Genomic DNA, 22,242 nt, shown 5'->3' on the forward strand with positions numbered 1-22,242 from the left:
TGTGTGTGTGCTGGGGCGGGGAGGCACAAGTAGTGATATGAATATTAATTGCATAATGTCTTGGAACAGGGATGGCCACAGCATGCTGATGAGCCCCACTGTCAGCCGCTGGGTGGCACATGGCTAGAAGTCAGGTCTGGGAGGGCTAGGCAGCCCATCAGGGCTCAGGGAATCAGACCTGGTAGCCAAAGGTCATGCATGCCCAGAGATCAAGCCCAACAAACAGATCAACGAAGCAACCGAGTGCAGACACCAGAGCAAGAAGGAGACCTTGAAAATGAGGCATGGTCTGCTTCAGACAGGAAGCCTCTCATACGCTTCCTGTGTGTGCAGAGAAACCAATAAAGGGGCCCTCACAGGGCCTGGCCAGCACAGGAGGACATGACGATTTGAAAACTTCAGCAGTGCAGCAAATCACCACAAGGGACAGCAGGAAGCAGAGTCTCAGCCTCAGGGAACTCTGACGGTGTGGCATTATATTACCACAGCATAAGAAACCATATAGTAGTTGACCTCCTACTTCCCAGTAAAAAAGGCTGTAGAGAGGCTATGGATCCGAGGGAAGCTATTTCTAACACTAACTGTAATTTGAATGTTACTTCAACTATTTTGCTTACTGGCCTTGGCTAAGGAACTGTCTCATAGCTGCTTCCCCAACAGACACAAGGTAATCTTATATAGATTTGACTGTTTAATCAGAAACCATTTTCTCCTCCCCCTTCCCCTCCCTTTTCCTTTCTGACTCCACCCCCCCCCCACACTGTACAGGATCCCCACTGAGACAAACAACAACAAAACATAAAAGATTACTAGATAGAATACAACAGCAACTGTACTTGTTCAGTCAGAAAGTATGAGAAACTGGGGAAATTAATGGCTCACAGCAAATCATGTTATATTATGGTTGCCTACTAATGCTACCAAGAAAACCCCATGGCTCTGTGGTCTCCAGGAGTTGACACCGATTCGACGGCACAATCTTTCCTTTCCTTTCCTTTCCTTTCCTTTCCTAATGCAATACAGCAAGTTCTTCACTCAGTTCTCTCTCTGCTAACCCATATATCTATTTCCTTAATCAAATACATTGAATGTACAAATTATGTGATTTAACAGTTATAAACAGGAGGGCTCTGAACTTGGAACAATGTTTTTATTGGGAGATTCAGTGGGCAATCAACAGGCATTAAAGTCAGTCACAAGGGCGCAGGAACATAGGAAAGTGCCATATACTGAGTCAGTCCATTGGTCTATCTAGCTCAGTATTGTCTTCACAGACTGGCAGCGGCTTCTCCAAGGTTGCAGGCAGGAATCTTTCTCAGCCCTATCTTGGAGATGCTGCCAGGGAGGGAACTTGGAACCGAGATGCTCTTCCCAGAGCAGCTCCATTCCCTAACCTCAGGCTTTCTAGCTGTTGCTGGAGTACTACTTCCATCCAGATGATGGAAGTTGTAGTCTGGCAATGCTATAGAGCCTCAGGTTGGCCATCTGTTGATGACGGTAAGCACTATGCTGAAATCACATGGCTCTGTGTCAGTGTTTGGATGGGCTAGATATGCTATACAATGGAACAATGAAACAACGCTTGGTCCTTGAGAGTCCCAGATGTGACATTAGCTAAGCAAAGGTAACTACAGCATCTTTGAGTGCTGTAGTCTCTGCAGTGAACATATTGCCAGCTTTGGGGGGTTTATCAGTAGGGTGACATAGCTTGAAACAACTTGGCAGTGCAACTGGGAAAGGACCTGGGTTTTCTGCACTCTGTGTGCTTGCAGTGCAGCACACTTCTGAGGTGTCACACTTCTGAGGTTTCCTCCCTGCCCCACCACAAATGCTCATGATATTCTAAATCATTCTCAGGATTTCAGCAGTGAGATCTGACTCATAATGCGGGATAGTGTGACACTGCATAGCAAAGTCATCAGATCTCCCAGCAGGACAGTCCATGAAAAGAGCAACTCTCCCGCATGTCAACAGGAGGGTTGGCAATCCTGTTGGCATTCAAGTTATTTTTACTGCTGGAAGATCAGGAAATGGTTTCTATTCATATGGCATCCTCTCAATCTGGGCAAAAGTTGACATAGCATCTCCAGTGATTGGGGGGGGGGAGTAGAGGGTCCTAAGGTAGAAAGGAAATATATTCTCTACCCTCTCCAAGACCTTCTGTTTGCACCTTGGGATGCCTTGATAGCCCTCTTGGATATTCTCAGGCTCCACTTTGAAATGAGCCGTGAATACTCCCCCCTCTGCTTCACACACCATCCCCTCTCCTCACCCATCCTAACGAGTGGCTGCTGCAATCTGGAAGTGTGCTGTTGAAGGGGGAACTGAGCAGTTTGTAATGTCTCTTGCCAGAGGGTTGTGTCCAGAGCTTTCCAAGGGGATGTTCCAGGAATCAAGGAGAGGCAGCCAAGAGAAATGCCTTTGAAGTCAGAAAGGAATTTTGCACCTCATCTTAGTGAATATTTCCTTGGCTGCTGGAGGAAGAGGAGGAAAGGGAGAGAAGAAGCCAAAAATTTTCTCTTTGTGTGTGTGTGTGTGTGTGTCCAGCAGGTAAGTGAGGGAGGGAGGGTTGTCCTTTTTCAGTGCCATCAGACCCTCCAAACCACAGTGGCATCTCAAGACCTCTGTGTGCCTGAGGCCAGGCGCCAAATGCTGTTCCTCTTACATATAACCTCCTCTCCTAAGCCCCTTTCCCCTTTAAAGTGCGGGAGGCAGGAGAGCATCTTGCTGCCTTGCTGAGGTCCCAGTAATCTGCTGCCTGAGGCAACTGCCTCGCCTTGTCTCATGGAAGGGCCGCCCTGTCTCCAAACCTTTGCCCTTTGGAATCACATTTCCATATTTAAGCTATGGTTTTCTTTGTTTCAGACTGTAAGGTGTTTGAAACTACCAGATGATCTCTTGGCACCAGTAGCTGGCAAGGGGATCAGCCACTGGGCACTGTCCAGATTAACCCTTACCACAGTGTCATTATAGATCTGCAGAGGGTGCTTCTGTGCTTCCTGGATTGTGACTCCGCAGTCCCTGCGCAAGGCGCCGTTCCCACTTCCGATACCTTATTTCGGATTTCATCTTTGCGATTTAGTGCTGCACGTTGCAAGTCCGTTGCAGAAAAACAGCTGTATTTCCCTTTGTAGGAGTCTTAAATTCTGGGGGTAGTTTTCAATATGATCCTGCCAAACTGAAGCATTGTACTGCTGTTCTAGGGTGTAATCTGGAAAGCGCCTCAGTGAACCTCACTTTCCACCTTGGATTCTTTGGTTTCCCTTAGGAAGCTACCAGATTCTCCATATACTGCCATATACTGAGTCAGACCATTGGTCCATCTAGTTCAGTATTGTCTACACAGACTGGCAGCAGCTTCTCCAAAGTTGCAGGCAGGAATCTCTCTCAGCCCTATCCTGGAGTTGGAGATGCTGCCAGGGAGGGAACTTGGAACCTTCTGCTCTCCCCAGATTGGCTCCATCCACTGAGGGGAATATCTTACAGTGCTCACACATGTAGTCTTCCACTCAAATGCAACCAGGGCAGACCCAGCTTAGCTAGAGTTGCTGATGACAAGAGTTTGCTGTCCTGGGCATTTATCCGGCCTTCCCTGTGGCGGGGCAAATAGATCTCAAGCAAGCTCCAAGAAGGTGGGGAAGGAGCTGCTCCAGCTATCTTCTCAGACCGGCTTTGGTCACTGAAAGAACCAGTGAGAAGTGCTCTCTGGCCTAGGAGGTGCCTCTTCAGACTTTGCATTTTGCATTTTGAGATCCAGGCTATTAATGCGAGAGAGCATGGTAGCTAGACACAATCCACGTTCTTCAAAGAAAGCGGGGGCTTATATAACCATAAATCAAATTCAAAGGATACTTGTCATCAGAGGAAAATGCATTTCCATGGAAGACCTCTATAGGCTTGATCCCGGAAGAGGCTGTACAAGTTCTGACCCTTCAAGGGACCCCTGGATGTTGATTCCTAGTGCAGAAGTCCCTGCTTCCGTTATCAGACCATCAGCAGCCTGTGAGCTCTTTTATTGTTGAAGGGCTGTGTGATGATATTTAGGTAGTATTACTTTTAGAGATAATGTTAAACATAGGAGGGAAACATCCTGGTATGCAGAAGGGGGCAAGGGCAAAGAGGATGCACGGATGGCTGTGAGAGTGGTCCATTAGTCTGCCAGTCTGCCCAGTTGGAGAGTTCAATCCCCAGCTGGGCAAATGACCAGCCCGCTGGGCTTGGGGTGGGGCAAGATGAGATGAGAGAGGTAGCCGGGGTGGAATGGGAGCATCAAGCAATGCACTGTCTTGAGGCTTGTTTGCATCTGCCACTGAACACAGACTGCTTGTAAAATGTGCTCTTTATATTGACATTATTTTAGCTGCCGAGAGAGCTCCTTCTGGCTAGATTGGGCAGGATATAAACATTAGGGATGTGCATGGAACCAGTTATGGGCCTCCAAACTGGTTCGATCAACCGGCGGTTACGCCGGTTCAAAGGCAGGGCACATAACTTTAAGGGCAGGGGATGGTGCCCTTACCCCTCCTGCTATGTTTCCCCCATTGGCGCTCCATCGAATAAGTCCCCGTTGAGGTGGCAGCGTACCTCCCTGCCGCCCCGGTATCCTCCTTGGCCGGAAGTTAAAAGAAGGGAAACATGGTGGGAGGGAAACATGGTGGGAGGATTAAGGACACCCTCCCCCACCCTTAAAGGCATGCTCCCCACCATTGAACCACCCCCCGTTGGTTCTGTGCACATCCCTAATAAACATGGCTGATAGATAAACAAACAATTCACTGGGTAGCCCAACACATGGCAGCTTCCGTTCAGCACAGTGGCAGACAGTCAGACAAATGTTGTGCTGGTGGAAGAGTGTTTTCTATCAAATGATGAGGAACAGGTGGTTTTTTTGCTAGTACCCTCCCCTTTCCCTCTGTAGCCACCTCTGCTGCCCCAAAATATGTCCCACCACTCTCAGGGACATGGAATAATAGTTTTGGAGCTGGGAAGTAATCTGGAGGTCTCTTAGTCCAACCACCTGCTCAGTGCAGAAAACTACCACAAGATCCCTGCTAGATGGCTGTTCAGCCTCTGCTAGAAAGCCATTGTGCAAGGCAGGCCATTCTGTGGCCGAACAGCTCTCATAGTAAAGCCATCCTTGCTGATGTCTAGCCTAGATCTGCTTCCTTGTACTTTCAACTCATTGGTTCTGGTTCTGGTCCTGCCCTCAGGAAGAACAGATAAGTCTGCTCCTACTGCTATGTGTCAGCCTGCCCCTTGAGATATTTGAAAATGGCTGTAATATTCCCCTGCCACAGTCTTCTCTTCTCCAGGCTAAACATACCCAGCTCCTTCAACTCTTCCCCCCACATAACTTGGTTTCCAGACCCCTCACCATTTTTGCTGCCTTCCTCTGAACACATTTGAGTTTATCAATACCCTTCTTAAAATGCAGAGCCCCAGAATTGGACACAGTATTCCAAGTGAGGCCTGACCAGTTCATAATAGAGTGGAACAATCACTTCTCATTGTCTGAACACTATGCCTCTGTTGTTAATACAACCTAAGATTGCATTCACTTTCTGTGCAGCCACACCACACTGCTGGCTCATGTTCAACCTGCTATCCACTAAGACACCTAGGTCTCTTTCACATGTACTGCTGTCAAAGCAGGTCCTCCCCATCCTGTACTTGTAGATTTGATTTTTCTTACCCAAATGCAGTGCTTTATCTTTGCCTCTGTTCATTTCATCTTGTTGGTTCTTTTGGCCCAATATTCGAGTCTGATCAGATCAGACTGAATTTTGATTCTGTATTCTAAGGTGTTAGCTTAGTTATCCCACCCCTCTTCAGCGTCATGTTACCTGTAAAATTGATAAGCATCCCCTCTACTCCCTCTTCCAAGTGTTCCTTCCTCCAAGCTGAAAATACTTGACATTGCAGGGCCCAGGACAGAGCCCTGTGACACTCCAGGATGACATAAAGCCATGCGTACTTGTTAAGTATGCTCAATCAGCCGTGAATCCACCTAACAATAGCACCATCTAGTCCACATTTTACCAATGTCAACAAGGATGTTGTGGACAGCAAGGGCATATTTTCAGGAGGCACAGAGGGCTGTGGATGAAAGGGAGGTTGACGAAAATTGCCTTCCCCTCTTGTGTGATAGAAAACACTTCTGCCAGCACAGTGTCAGTCTGGATGTCAGCCACTATCTGTAATTTGAGTATAACAGTACGGCTTAGCATACAGGGCTAGTGTAAGAGAATTGATGAGATAATATATGTAAATCACTTTTCACACTTAGAAAAACACACACCATATAAATACTATTATAATGATGTTATTCAAGGGATGAATAATCCAAGATGTCTTTGGAATACCTTGCTGTCACAGTTAAAATGTGATTTCCCGCTTCAAACAAGCGGGCCGCTTATTCAAGCTGGCTAGATTAAAATGGGCATTAGATAAATACAACTAAGATGAACTGAAATATAGACTTTGGAGTATGAAAAGGGCACAATGTAGTAGCAGATGATGCATTTATATCTTATATGTCAGGACTCAATGGCTGACATCTGGAGTAAACTATTGAAATTAAGCAGTCCTTTACAGTAACTCCTGAGTAGTACTAGTGAGTAACTTAGTCTGGAAGTCAGCCAGTGTTTCCTTGTAGGGTCAAGAGTGTACCGTCTTTCAAAATATCAGTCAAGACTTTACCAGACTGGCCAAAGTCAGCCTGAAGGCAAATATTGCAGTCAGGGAAGAAAGACTGATAGTTTGGGCAAAAGTCAAGAGTCAACCTCATCTTCAGAGGAAAATACATTGCTAGGAAACATCCGTGATAAAGATGGGCTGTAGGAAGGTGGAGTGGAAGAGTCAAAGATGGGGAACAGATGATAACAAATAATGAGGGGGCATCCAGGAAGGCACAAACATGAGAGTGGGTGATTATGGTGGCATCATGGCAATACTAGAATATCTCAGGTTCTTGCTGGGGCACCCCAGTTCCCAGAGGCAGCATTTCTTCCCAGCAAATGAGTAGTCAGAATCTGCATCTTCCCTGATTTCTAAAACTTCTCAGCGGCAGTGTGGATAGAATCACCTGGCAGGAATTTAATAGCAGGTGGTGAGACAGTCCCAGATCAAGATGCTGGGCCATCCAGGTACTGTTCCCCCCCAGTATTCTGCATGGCTGCCTTCTTTCTTTTTCTGACCTGTTGTACACTCTGTGCTTCTCACACTGCCACTGTAAACAAGCTGTCAGTTTTAATTGGACTGAGCTGTGGTGAAAAAGTACTTGGATAAAGAAAGGAAGGGGTTGGTGTGGTGACACTTCTATCCTTGTAAGTCTCTGCTGCAAACCCAGTCCTTCAGACGGGTTCTCTGGAGCTTGCCGACTAGAATGCAGAAGACGTTTCAAGACTCATTTACTCATGTAGGCCATAGAGTTCATTGCATTTTTGCATAGCAAGTCAGAAAGAAAGAGAGACCGAGATATGAATCGTTTTTAACCATTAGATTCTGTAAAATGGTGACCCTGACTTTACAGATCCAAACACTAAACTTTGAAGATAGTTTGGGGATGGGGCAGCAGCTTGCTGGCAGAGCAACTGCTTTACACGCACCAGGTCCCAGCTTCAATCCCTGGCATCTTCAGGGAGTGCTGGGAGAGACCTTGGAGAGCTGCTGCTGCTAGACAGTACAGGCAATACTGAGCAAGATGGACCAATGGTCTGATTCGGTAGAAGGCAGCTTCCGATCCTACTATGATTCAAATAGCATATCTACTCTTCATCTCTGTAGCCTGCAGTGTACAGAAACAGGGTTTGAATGATGCAAAACTAGGTGGATTGTGGTGACTCTTCCCTGTCTCCTGCTCTATTTGTATGGTTCCCACTCTCCTTTGTGATGAGCTGGAGGGGGCTCTATCTGTAGGACCCTTTGCTCCTTCACGGCAAGCCCAGTTGTGAAGTAGGGTCTGAAAGTGCACAATGCAGCAACCTTGCTAAAGCCAAACAGATCGAGATCTGGTCAGTGCCTGGATGGCGGGTTGTCTGAGGTAGGCAGAATGGGCCCCATTCATTAGTGCCCCCCTAAAGCAGGCCTCATCTATGTTACCTCTGACTCTCATGTATCCTTCTTCATTGGGAGTCCAACCACAACTCACACAGGCTGTCTACCTGCTGCCCAAACCAGTAGCAAGTAACTATTAAGTTTGTCTACTTCTAGGCTGGAGGTGATGCCATTTCCTGTGCTCATGGCAGCAGACACATCCTCACAAGCTTCCTCTGGATCATCAGGGGTCCTTGGTCAGGTAGGTTCCCTTTGTCTGGGCCTACTTGGCCTCCCAGGAGCACAGGGAGCAGTGTTTTCTCTATTTCCCCCCCATCTGTGTCGAATGAGTTTTATTCTGGGCAGCAGTATCAAGGCAGTGTGTGCACACCTGCATTCAGAATGGGGCCTTCCTGATTCAACCTGAGCGGGATCTAAAATCAACTGAGCGGACATAAAAAACTATGTGAGCATGTGCCTACGCGCACACCTTAGAGGGCACACTGACAGGGAGAGGTTTCCCTACATCACGATGAGCTACAGTTTCCTTGATCTTGTCTCAGTGTTGACTGTATCAGAAATCAGATGCTGTGCTGGATCTAATTTCTGCCCATTGAGTTGAGCTTAGTGAAGTCCAAGAGGCCTCTGGAATGCATGTACTTGTGGTTGTGTGTGATGTAGCAGAAGGCTTTGTGGGTTAATGGGCAGCATATAGTGTGTGGTATATGTAAAATGGCAGCAGGAGGGGGCAACTCTACCGCTGAAGAGAATGTTCCATAGTCAGGATCATACCTGGACAGTTTCCATTCCATGAGGTGAGCAAACCATCTTGAAGAACTTTGATTCTTGAGCAATATAACTCTTGTGCTTGTGGAGACGGCTTGTTTTACAGACAGTTTGTGTCTAGCTTCAAAGTAGATGCTTGTTAAGCCAGTTGCATGAGCAGTTTATCCTAAACAAAGGCCCCAATTTCAGGAAAGCAGTGGGGGTAAGCAAAATTGCAGTTTGTGCTTACAATGAACTGCCCACCAGTTCACTATGAATGGAAAGCAAACAAGCTCACCAGGGTGCAAAGGTCTTCTCAGCTGGCACTAACATTCTCTTCTCTCACTTACTGCCATGAATAGATTTCATGTCCACTTTCTTCCATCCCAGAAATTAATACTGGACAAGTCCCACTGAGTCAGCAGGCTTAAGCTATTCCACCACGCAGGACAAGAATATTCCCCCTTGATGGACTTAAAAAACCTGGGACTGGAGATCCAAAAAAACTTGTAGCTAGCTCAGACTGAAGCTTCAGCAAGGAAATTTGAGAGCCCAGAAACTCAAACTTAATCTTCCTCAGGAAATTTTAACTTGGCCACAATGTACTCATGTCCAAAACCCCAGACACCACATTCGGATGCTTTGTGCACACAGATACATACTGAAGTTACCGGCTTTTGGCAAAAACATTTTCTGGGGTGTCCCAGAGCTCTCCGGTCACTAAGCTACTCTCCTCACTTCCCTCGGTTCATTGTATTCCACTGCAGAAGCAGAGGATAGGAGAGCTTTGAATCTTCATAACATCTCTCTGTGTTAATAAATCAACAATGCTGTGCTGGTTATTTCACAAGGACCATAGTGTGGGAGCTAACCAAAAAATGGAGCATTGGGGGCAAGAAGCTGGCCCATCAAATCCAGAATTGCGGCTGAAGCCTCATAATCTCTCCACCATCCGCAAGGAATTTGCAAAGTGTTAGTGTGCAGCTGCAGACCAGAAAAGGAAAATGTTCTCACCTTTAGTCCCAGTAAGTGAAGGGTAGAGGTAGAGCAAATGTCTGAGTGGCAGGTCTGATCCTTTTTCTGTCTGCCCCCACCCCACCAGCCCCTATTGCAGTGCAGAGGTTTCCACTTAAATTTTAATTGCTTTTGCAGATTTGAAAGGAAAAAGAATGTAGGTTAAGACAGAAGAGCTGTTCCCAGGTCTCTCTCTCATCGCACTGGAGCAAAACTTCTATTTAAAGGAACAAAGCTGGATTGTGTAGGATCTGCACAGAAGGAAGAGGGGAATAATATGTATCCAGCACGGGAAATGGCTGGCCGAGCTACAAATTCACCTAAGAAAGGAATCAATCTGCTTCAGCCCTTGGGGATACAACGCCTTGCTTCCTCAGCTGAGTTGCGTAGCATGCTTGATTGTTTTTCCTCCCCCCGCCCCAAACAGAAAGGTAAAGACATCAGTGTTTGGCAACAGCAAGGTTAACCTTGGAGGCAGATTCCAAAGTCATCTTGTCACGTAAGGCCCAGAGGAAGACAAGGGAGAGAAGATCCCAGCACTACAGAAAGTGTGAATCCTCCAGGCTGCCCCCTCCCCCTCCGCCCACCGTCCTGCAGCAAGACAAGGTGTGTTGCTGCTGGAGAAGCTGCACCTGATCATTCCACTGCTGTGAGGGGAGGGAACGGAGACAGAGAAGTGGCAAAGAAGCACAGCCTGGAGTTCATGTCATTGGGATGCTCATGCTGCCAGCATGCTGCAGAGCGAGTGCTAAAAGAAGGGCAAATTGGAAGAGGAAAGGGCATTCCCTGGGCACAGCTTGGCAGCAGCTGACTCTACTGGCAGCCTAGCAGGTATGTCTTGTGTGGCAAGCCAGAAGGTGTCAAACTGTCCAGCTGTCAAACATCCCTGTCAGCTTCTGAATCTGAGGCACGACTTAGATGATGGCCCTAGAGAGCGACAACCCAAGAAGCAAAGAAGTTATAAGCCATTAAAGCCCCTTCTGTCCTCATTACATTTCCTGCCAGTAACTCACCAATTTCCCTGCAAATTACGTTGATTTGCTGAAACTGTTGTTTTCCACCCCTTGCTTGTCTGCACAATTAAATTAAAGTTTTGTTGACAGACACAGTGCACGGACATGACAAGGCGCAGTGATGTGAAAAGTTTCCGCTCAGTGACTCACAGGCTGATTGTGCTCCGTGCTTAATGGGCCTCTGGTTCCTCCTCCTGGGATCCATAGCCACAGTGTCCAAGTGCTCAGCATATGGTCCAAGGGAGCTTCTCAGGCTGCCGGCAGAAATGTTAAGGCAAATATGACATCACGGGCTCTCTGTGTCCAAGTGTGGGGTGGGGGAGGGGCAGGGAGGGGCTTGGTGACCATGCTCAAATGGTGTGTGCATTGGCCCAAGGGCCATGGTCAGGCCAGTTGGATTATTTTAAAAACCCAACACCAAGATAAAGGGCAGAAGTAAATAATGATTATTTCTCAATGATATGTCTTAGATTTCCAAGGCTCAGGTTACTGATTCCCAAACATTTTACCAAAGCGGTCTAGCAATGGAATGTTGTCTTTCTTTGGGTTTGGGAATCTGTCTCCCACCCTGAGGTAACACCACACTATTATTATTATTATTATTATTATTATTATTATTATTATTATTAGCTAACATTCTCCGCAAGGTAAGGACAACAGAAGTAGCCCTGGGGAGAAGCAAAAAGACCGAAGCTTACGTATGTTTCAGGCTAACTCCACAGCCCTGGTGGAGGCGAGGAAGGGGATTTTGGTTGCTATCTCCTCGTGTTTTCACAGCAGCAATCTATCCCTGAAGACCACATACCCTCAGGGACAGATTCTCCTAACCCTGCAAAGAATGTAAGAAGTTGTTGTTGTTGTTGTTATATATCACTTTTCAACCAAAAACATTTTCAGAGTGGGTTACAAAAGCAAAAGGAGTGATAAGATGGATCTGTGTCTCCAAAGGGGCAGTCAATCTAAACTCAAGCGAGACAACAGCAACAACGACTGGGAGGGATACTATTCTGGGATGAATAGGGACCAGGAACATAGGAACAGGAACATAGGAAAAGCTGCCATATACTGAGTCAGACCATTGGTCCATCTAGCTCAGTATTGTCTATACAGACTAGCAGTGGATTCTCCAAGGTTGCAGGCAGGAATCTCTCTCAGCCCTGTCTTGGAGATGCTGCCAGTGAGGGAACTTGGAACCGAGATGCTCTTCCCAGAGCGGCTTCATCCCCTGAGGGGAATATCTTACAGTGCTCACATTTCTAGTCTCCCTTTCGTATGCAAGCATGGCAGACCCTGCTTAGCTAAGGGGACAAGTTATGCTTGCTACCACAAGACCCGCTCTTATGGTAGCTCTTGCTACCATAAGACTAGCTACCACAAGACCAGACTGTTGCTCTCCCCCTGCTAAATATGAAAGTCGCCATTTTAAAAGGGCTTCTTTGGCCAGATAGCAGAGTGTTTTATAACTGCTTCCCCTGTAAACACAAAGAAATATTAAGCAGGTTTAAGTAAGACTTTATTCAGAAGCAACTCAGGTTTTTCTCCTTCTCTTTTCCCTCTTTTTCCTTTATGACTCCCCTCTCCCTGCCACTCTCTACAGGATCCCCACTGGGACAGACATCCAAACAACAAAGCTCAAAAGATTACCAGATAGAAGACAACAAAGGGGTAAAAGAGAAATAGACACATTGTCCCCATATCTGAGAACCCTGTTGATCAGCCCACAAGACTTGTATGATTTGTAATGCTGGGAACATAATGTTGGCGACATTTATAATGTATATGTTCTCAGTTCCATCTGTGAGGGTGTTGAAAGTGAAGGACTATGCACTGTCTCTTGTCTTAATGACATAGGAGGACAGACTAGTGAGTCAGAGGGCTAGAGGGTCAAGACATTGGTTATCCTTTCTCTACTGCTCTGACACTATCCCTTCGATATATAGATTGCTAATCTCACGGACTTCCTTCCTTCCAGCCACTTCTTTACTCTTCCCTTTTCTTCCCTTCCTTCTACCTTGCAACATGCAAGCTCCTCTCCCCTGCACCATGTGTGCAGAAATGCAGAATCCATCTGCATCCAGCTAGCTAGCTAGATTAGAGATCCTATCTCTTCACTTTACTATCTAGAATGGAGTTCTCTAATAAATGCCATATATATTGATTTGAAACTATGAACTGGCTCCAAGTTACTTTACTCTCAGCATACACACATGCTTAACTAAATTCCGCTGTGTTGTGCCTCTGTGCACTCTGCTATAATGAAAAAGGGTTTCTCTTACCAGAGAGAATTCCCAACAGAGAGAAGTTCCATTGGACAGAGGTCCAAGGTTATCAGACCTCAACGAAAGACATTTCCTCATCTTTTCTTATTGCCCCCTTGCCCCAAACTAATATCTTTTTTCCCCACTGCTACCACTATAAGTGTGAAGGGGCTGCTGCTTAAGTCCCCTTCAAAGCCTGTCTTCTCCATTAGGAATATTTAAGTCCATTATAGCCCTTTAGATTCTTCCGTTGTCTTCTCCCCAGTATATCCTGGGCAGAAATCGTTACTGAGAATTCAGCTGGGCTAGTCCACTGATTTTCAACAAGAGATTTTCTCCCCCTTTCCCCCCTGCTAAACATGGATTGGGCCACTGGACAATCAATTGGTGAGCAGAAAGATCACAAAGCTACAGAACTAGGCAAACTGAAATGTTAAAGCAAGGCTGATGATGGAAATGGGATGCCCTCCTCCCAACCTCGCACATTTCAGATTAATTCCTTTTAATTCCTCTCCATGGGATGCAGTGTGGGCTCTTCTATTGTACCCCTCATACCTCCTCTTCCTCCGGATGGAGAGTCAAGGCAGCAAATCCCTGACAACTCTCCAATGAAAGGATTACTTCCCCTATCCCTCTCTCTTTATCAGCCCCTTCCCCATAACTTTCAAAAGTTCAGTCATTTCCCACAAGATCCTAGATTGTTCTGTCACTTTCTGGGTGCTCACGTGATTTCCCCTTTCATTCCCTCCTAGGTGGAAACCTCCTCCTAGGCTGGGAGGATTTGCATATTGACATGTCTTGCCATGATCCAGTTCCACATTTCAGCCCTGGGTATTTCCAGATAAGGGCTTTTGTGATTGAGCTTCTGTGGGTTGGTGTGATGAGCTGCATGCAAAGTCATAGTTGGGTGTTCAGTAGTCATTGTACTATTTTCTGTCCACAGCAGGGCCGGACTGGGGGCACCGAGAGGGAGCCGAAATATATGTGGGGAGGGCGCAATAATGTATATGGGGAGGGAGCCAGGTTTTGAGCAGAATAGGTAATTAAGGGTGAGAGTTGGGCGCAGGGGCACCGTGTGGGTAGGGCGCACCGGGAATATGCCCTGTTGACCTATGGGCCAGTCCGAGCCTGGTCTACAGCAGGGGCAGAATGTGGGGGACATTGCAGGTTGGGGGTCCCTCCCTGCCCCAGCCACTGAAGTTTAATTTTTTTAATTTAAATTTTGTTGTTGTACAACTGTGCACTATTGGTTTAGCACACTCCTGGCTTACCAAACCTTTGCAGCATTTCCCCTCATATACACACATTCCTGCTGAGACTCCTGTCTTGGAATGGAATCTTCGAATGGAATCTTGGATGGAATGGAATCTTGGAATCTTGGAATGGAAGAAACCATGTTTGACTGTGTTTTCCAGTGGCAGACATCTTGACTAACATTGCATGCATGCAGCAAAAGAAGCACACATGCAGCTGAGGCGGTCTCAAGTAAAGCCGCACGGGTTCTTGTGCACACGAGGGGGCAATTTTTGCTAGTCTCCCTTTTCATCTGAAGTGCTCTGTACCACCTGAAAATATGTCCTTGAGGGCAATTTAGCAGCCTGCAGGAACATATTTTCAGGTGGGACAGATCACTTCTGAAGGAAGGGGAGAGCAGCAGGATTTGTCCCCTCATGCAAATGCCCATGCTGCTTTACTCAGAAATGTAGCATTTGCACACATGCATTCTTGGCTGCATGCATGCAGCATTAGTCAGGATGTCAGTCAGTGTCTCTGGTTCTCTGAACTTTATTACTGATTTCTTAAAAAATCACTTCCTGAAATCTTGCTGAATTATTCCTCTTCCCTCCTGCCCAATAGTCCCCCTTTAATGACTTAGTGGCACTCCTATGCACGCTTTCATGAGAGTAAGTCCAACTGAACTTAGTAGGACTTACTTCTGAATAAATGAACTTAGTAGGACTTACTTCTGAATAAATCGATTTTGTTGTTATTACTACATTGTCCTTTTAATTTTTATGTTATCTTGCTGCACTTTTGATCTTTTGATAATGGGCAATATAGTGCAATTTGATTACGGGCAATTTAATGCAAATACTGCTTTCCTTAAATATAAGCGGGAAACACAATCAGGGAGCAGAGAAGGAGAGGTGGTTCAGTGTTTCATGGACTGGCAGGCAGAACACACAACCCAGTCATGTGATATGTAGAATATGGTCTGGATCACTTGCAAAATCACCCCTAAGAATCAGTGGTCATGCTGGATTCCACCATCTGAAAATATTCAGCACACCAGACAAAATCTCCCCACAGAAATAAGAAAGTTACAAAGATAACTGGAGGATGAATAGTAGTTTTACCACAAGGACTGTGATATAGCTCAGGGTAACATGTGCAGCTGTGCATACGTCCAAACTGATGGAGTTGTTGTGGAACAGGGCTGTTCCTCTCTGACTTAAAATTGTGTAATGGCGGTTACATGATGCTGCCTCCATTATTTCCAATGGGAGCAGCATGACACAACTGCAGTTGCTCAGTTTTAAGTCCGTGAGGAACAGCCCTGTTCTGCAACACTGCGGACAGTGTTTTAGACAAACACACAGGTGTGGGTAGTGCTGAAAGCACTGTTGCAGGGTTGGCCCATTCACTAGGCAGACCTAGGTGATTGCTTAGGGCACCAGTTCTTGGAGGGTGCATAAGCAGTGCCAGAATATAGCACTGCCAATTATTCCTTCTCTCCCTCTTATATTGTACCCCTGAAATACTGCACACTGGTGATATTTTTTGGCTTCTGTTGTTTTCGGATCCTGGGTGTTCCAGATGTGTCTTGGTTTGTCTGGGAATGGGGAGACAGGAGGTGTGTCCACTGACTATGGGGGTGCTATTCCAGTGGTGGTGGGGAATAGAGGAAGTAAATTTGGCAGCTCAGCACGTCATTACAGGGGAAGGGAAGTCAGAAATCTATTAGCTGTTTCCCCTTCCAGCTGCCCTGCCAGCTCTTTGACCTTGGGGAGCAGTGCCAACCTCCCACAGACTCTCGCCTTGCTCCTCTGTAATGCCAGGTCTGTCCAGAATAAGTCAGAAACCATCCATGATCTGATTCTGGATGAAGGGGCAGACCTGGTATTTATTACAGAGACTTGGTTGGGGGAGGCTGGTGGCCCAGTATGGTCCCAGCTTCTCCCTCCAGGATACTCTGTTGAGGAGCAGGTGTGGGGACGTGGGTGGGGAGGTGGAGTGGCTGTGTATAAGAATAACATCTCCCTGACCAGGATCTCTGTGGAAGCGTCTGACCATATTGAATGTATATACCTAAGTTTGGGGACCAGGGATAGACTGGGACTTCTGTTGGTGTACCGATCGCCCCACTACCCAATGAAGTCCCTAAGTGAGCTGACAGACTTGGTCTTGGGTTTGGTATTGGAATCTCCGAGGCTTGTGGTGCTGGGGGACTTCAATGTCCACTTTGGGGCCAATTTGTCTGGGGCGGCTCAGGAGTTCATAGCGGCCATGATGACTATGGGCCTATCCCAAAGGGTCTCAGGACTGATGCACATTGCAGGTCACATGATTGATCTGGTCTTCCACTCTGATGAGGGTGGTATTCCATGGGTGGGGACTCCTGTGATCTCCCCATTGTCATGAATGGCCCACCATCTGGTTAAGGTTGGACTCAGTCACACCCCGCCTTCGCAGGGGCAAGGGGCCCATTAGAATGGTCCGCCTGAGAAGGTTATTGGATCCAATAGGGTTCCAAGAAGCCTTGGAGGGATTTAGTGTTGGCTCTGCTGGTGATCCTGTTGATGCTCTGGTGGAGAACTAGAATAGCAAGCTCACCAGGGCAGTAGACATGATCGCACCTAAGCATCATCTCCAACCCACTTCTAAAATGGACCATTGGTATAGGGAAGAACTACGGGGGCTGAAGCAGTGAGGTAGATGACTGGAGTGCAAGTGGAGGAAGACTCGACTCGAATCCAACAGATTACTACTTAGAGCACATTTCAAGATCTATGCTCTGGCAATACGGATGCCAAAGAAGCGATTATTTTCCGCCAGTATTGAGTCCGCAAGTTCACATCCAGCATAGTTGTCCAGGGTTGTGAGAGGGCTAGTGAGTGCCCCTCCTCCCTCAAATCAAAATTTGGAACCATCTATTACTCACTGTGACTGGTTTAATTACTTTTTTGTGGATAAAATCTCTTGTATTCGGGCCGACTTGGATTTAGACTCCACAACTACTGCAGTGTCTGAATTGGAGGTGTCCAGCAACCCCTCTTATGTGGTTAGGCTGGATCAGTTTCAGTTTGTGACTCGTGAGGATGTGGACAAGTTGCTTGGAGCAATGCGGCCTACCACCTGTTCTCTTGACCTTTGCCCGATGTGGCTAATACTGTCTGGCAGGGAGATTGTTGTGGAAGGCCTGGTAGAGATCATAAATACTTCTCTGAGGGAGGGCAGAATGCCTCCTTGCCTTTAGGAGGCAATTATTAGACCACTTCTGAAGAAGCCTACCCTGGATTCCTCAGAGTTGAGCAATTATAGGCCTGTCTCCAACCTCCATGGCTGGGCAAGAGAAATGAGAGGGTGGTGGTCTCCCAACTCCAGGCAGTCTTGGATGAAACTGATTATCTAGACCTGTTTCAGACCGGCTTTTGAGTGGGCTTTGGGGTGGAGACTGCCTTGGTTGGCCTGATGGATGATCTCCAATTGGAAATGGACAGAGGAAGTGTGACTCTGTTGGTCCTTTTGGACCTCTTGGCGGCGTTCGATACTATCGAACATAGTATTCTTCTGGAGTGTCTGAGGAGATTGGGGGGTGGGAGGCACTGCTTTGCAGTGGTTCCACTCTTACCTCTTGGGCAGATTCCAGATGGTGTCTCTCGAGGACTGTTGTTCTTCAAAAACTGAACTTCGGTATGGTGTCCCTCAGGGCTCCGTATAGTCTAAATGTTGTTTAACATCTACATGAAACTGCTGGGAAGATCGTCAGGAGATTTGGTGCAGGGTGTTATCAGTATGCTGATGATACCCAAATCTATTTCTCCATGTCAGCATCATCAGGAGAAGGCATTACCTCCCTAAATGCCTGCGTGTAGGCAGTGATGGGCTGGATGAGAGGTAACAAGCTGAGACTGAATCCAGATAAGATGGAGGTACTTATTGTGCGGTGTAGGAACTCTGGAGATGATTTTGATCTGCCTGTTCTGGATGGGGTCACACTTCCCCAGAAGGAACAGGTATGCTGTCTGGAGGTGCTTCTGGACACAAAGCTCTCCCTGGTGTCTCAGGTTGAGGCAATGACCAGAGGTGCCTTTTATCAGCTTTGGCTGATACACCAGCTGTGTCCATTTCTTGAGATAAATGACCTCAGAACAGTAGTACATCTGCTGGTCACCTCCAGACTTGACTACTGCAGTGTGCTCTATGTGGGGCTGCCTTTGTACATAGTCCGGAAACTGCAGTTAGTCCAGAATGCGGCAGCCAGATTGGTCTCTGGGTCATCTTGGAGAGACCATATCACTTAAAACATCTACACTGGCTGCCGGTAAGTTTCCGGGCAGAGTACAAGGTTTTGGTTATAACCTATAAAGCCCTAAACAGCTTGGACCTTGGGTATTTAAGAGAATGTCTTATTTGCTATGAACCACACCGCCCATTGAGAGCATCTGGAGAGGTTCGTCTGCAGTTGCCACCGGCTCATCTGGTGACTACTCAGGGACGGGCCTTCTCCATTGCTGCCCTGAGGCTTTGGAACACACTTCCTGCTGAAATAAGAGCCTCTCCATCTCTTATAACTTTTAAAAGATCAGTCAAGATGCATTTGTTCACCCAGGCTTTTAATTAGATACTGTTTTAATTGTGTTTTAATTGTTTTAATTGTTTTAACTTTTTAAATTTTAATTGTTGAAGTGTGTCAATCTTTTTATTGGTTGTTTTTATTGTTTTGTAAACTGCCCAGAGAACTTGTGTTTTGGGCAGTATAGAAATATGTCAAATAAATAAATAAATAAATGTAATGTAATGAGGCACCCTGTTCCCCAAAGGGCCTGCACATTCTGCACCCCAAAATACACAGTCTTTCATATTTTCCTCTGTCTTGGTTTTGATGAATAAGACTCTGTATGTTGTTTGGTTTTGTTTGACTCTCAGAGATGTAACCTTTCTGTTTCCACTTATTATACTAATAAAAGCATTTAAAAAACCACACAGTCTTTCTGTCTTATTGCACCTCAGCCTCCAATACATATCTAGTCTCATAAGCTGAACTCCCTCTGTTGAATATGAATTGCCTGCCTCAGCATGCATTTCCACAAAGAAATGGTCTGAGACTGGATATCCAAATAATAGCAGCATCTTTTCATCTCTGAGGTGTCAAGAGTTTTGCCTGCACCATAGACGAGGAATAGACAGTGTCCCACCGTATCCTCAAACCAGTGTGGGCTAATCATTTGCTGGTCATCCATGTGGGCTGGTCATTCAACCTCATGAATGAACAGCCTGAGTGGCTCAAGTTAAAACTGGGGCTGCACACTTCTCAGCTGACGGGTGCGAAAATCAAACTTCACTAGTGTGCCAAAAACCCTAGGGCCAGTCCTGACTGAATCACCTATGTTCCATTGAATCACCCTGAATCACTGTGTCAGTCAGTAATCATTGGGGCCAATGACATAAGTAGTGTTGGAAACAATTCCTATTCTCTCAGAACAGACATATCATTTTGTATCTTCTAGTCTCCCATCCCAATTATTTTCCCAGTTCTGCCCCTGCACATCACTGCTGTTATCTCCTTAGTGCTCCAGGCTCACATTCATAATGGATTGGTCCAGATGGTTCAATTAATCATGCCTCCTCCCATGTTTTGTCTCCCCAGTCTTGATTCTGTGAATGTGACCCACAGCTTGCCTGGCTCCTTACAGCTACACAGAACAAAAACTATGAAGTAAGTGTGTGTAAGTTTGTGTGTGTGCGCATGTGTGCACATGATGACATTTTTCTAGAGATGGTGGCAAACTCAGGAACTAGCTGAATCTTGTCTCAGATTCTGTGAGGCATAGATAAAATTAGACCTATCAGGGGCTTGCTACAGACATAAATGGGTCACAAATGGGCCTGTGGGCAGCACCCAGAGCCTGCCTCTGACCCTACTGAAATGACATCCCTCTCACAAATTGAGCTCTCCTCAACATCCCCCACTCAGGTTTGTGGGACTAAAACAACTTGAAATGATGGCACTGCTAGAAGGACTCAGTTAACACCTACCGTTGCTTGACCTGGACCTAATTTGGAATCTGGATTCGGATATGTGCTGCTGTACATCTAGGGAATCAATCCAGTTCCTCTAAATTATTTCTGTACTGGGGGAATATCTACTTCTGAAGAGGGAGAAGCTAGACAATTGATTCATAGGGGCTGTGGGGCTGGAATCCATCCACTCTCAAGATTTAAAGAAAGAACTATATGAGGAGTTCTCTGTTTCTGTGGAGTATGTGAGAAATGTTGAAATTAAAATAACCTTTGTGATCATGGGCTTGAATGACAGTAAACAAATCCTGATGCAGTACCTGCCTTTACCTTGCTTACCCAGAGTTTGGCTCTTCCTATTCAGAGCACTGTTTTGGCCTTGCTAGCTGATTTTCCAATCCTCTCTAATTCTCCAATTAATATTCCCTGGAAAAGCCGACGTCTGATCAGCAGCTGGTTCTGGATATCTTGGCTTTTTATCTTGGGTGTATTGATGTTACATCAATAGGAGAGGGGGGCTTTGAAATCTGTTTATGACGGTGGAGCCACAGGAGACAGCTAACAAAGCAGGAAAAGAGAACACAATAAGCAAGTAATCCAACTAGATGGGTAGGGATGATACACCAGGGCAAAGCTTGTGGAAAACATGTATATATATGATGGATATTTTCAGACATCATGTTCAGCTCATGGTTTTGGTCAGCTTTGCAAAGTGAATGAGATATTTTGAGAACATCATTTTTATAATCAGAACACACACACGAAAAGTATCTATGAGTCTGTCTTGTTCCTTTTACATAGGAACATAGGAAGCTGCCATCTACTGAGTCAGACCATTGGTCCATCTAGCTCAGTGTTGCGTACTCTGACAGGCAACAGATCTCCAGGGCTTCAGGCAGGATTTTTTCTCAGCCCTAGCTGGAGATGCCAGGGGTTGAACCTGGGATCATCTGCATGTTAAGCAGATGCTCTACCACTGAGCTACAGATGACAACCAACAGTAGCACCAACATGTGCACTGGTGTTATGCCTTACTTCCACAAAGGCCATTGTGGCCAGAGATCATGGGAGTTCCAGTCGAACAACATCAAGTGACCCAAGGACAGAAACCCCTGATGTAGTGGTGGAGTGTAGGCTTCCCTCTCCACTGGATGAATAAACTAATATGTGACACAATCACTCAGTGTGTAAGGAGTGATTGTGTCATATGAGTGTAGACCCATTCATTGTGATTCTTCTCTTTCAAAGGGGTGTGTGTGTGGGGGGGAAGTATGCAGATCAAGGCTATGTGCATATGGCCCTGTGCAGGGGCCATTTGTGTTACATATTACCATATGGTGGAAGGGGCAGATGCACCTGCTCTTGTCATGCAGGAAAAGGTGCAGAAAAGAACAAGAAGATGATCAGGAGGCTGGAGCATAGGGATGTGCGAACTGGTTCGAATTTGACCGTCTGTGCACTAGACCACCACTCACTCTGGGCCACCCCAGCACCCCACAAGTGGCTTTAAGGTTTTTCTCCATAGGGAAGAATGGAGGTTTCAGCAGCCCCATAACTGCACTTGGGGGGTGCTGGGATGGCCCAGAGCAAGGGTGCCAACCACCCCCATGGGTTGCTAACCTACGGGGTACTGGGTTTTGTTGTTTCTGAAGTGTTCTGAGTGTAGATTCTTTGGTAGCATATAAGATTTTCAATGACAAACCATGAATCCACGCTCATTGCTAACCTTAAAGACACACAAACTTCAAAAATCACTTTAAAATCAGCACGTTGCCCAATTCCTTTCAAATAACTCTGATAGCTTCCTTGCCCCCCTTGGGCACTACCACCCACCACACTCTGCTCTAGGCCACCCCTTTGCCCCCGATGTGAAGTTATTCATTTGTTGACACCTCCATGCTTCTTTATGGAGAAAA

The 22,242-nt window shown here is 46.4% G+C and overlaps 1 long non-coding RNA gene across 1 annotated transcript; it reads left to right on the plus strand.

Moving 5' to 3' along the window:
• Positions 1 to 337: 337 nt before the first annotated feature.
• On the plus strand, positions 338 to 19,277 carry LOC128342381 (uncharacterized). Its single transcript, XR_008314947.1, has 4 exons — positions 338 to 667; positions 2,353 to 2,550; positions 8,212 to 8,296; positions 12,424 to 19,277. It is a non-coding gene; the product is annotated as an uncharacterized LOC128342381 (long non-coding RNA).
• Positions 19,278 to 22,242: the final 2,965 nt, after the last annotated feature.

The sequence above is a fragment of the Hemicordylus capensis genome, chromosome 2 (assembly GCF_027244095.1).
Source record: "Hemicordylus capensis ecotype Gifberg chromosome 2, rHemCap1.1.pri, whole genome shotgun sequence".
Lineage (NCBI taxonomy): Eukaryota > Metazoa > Chordata > Lepidosauria > Squamata > Cordylidae > Hemicordylus > Hemicordylus capensis.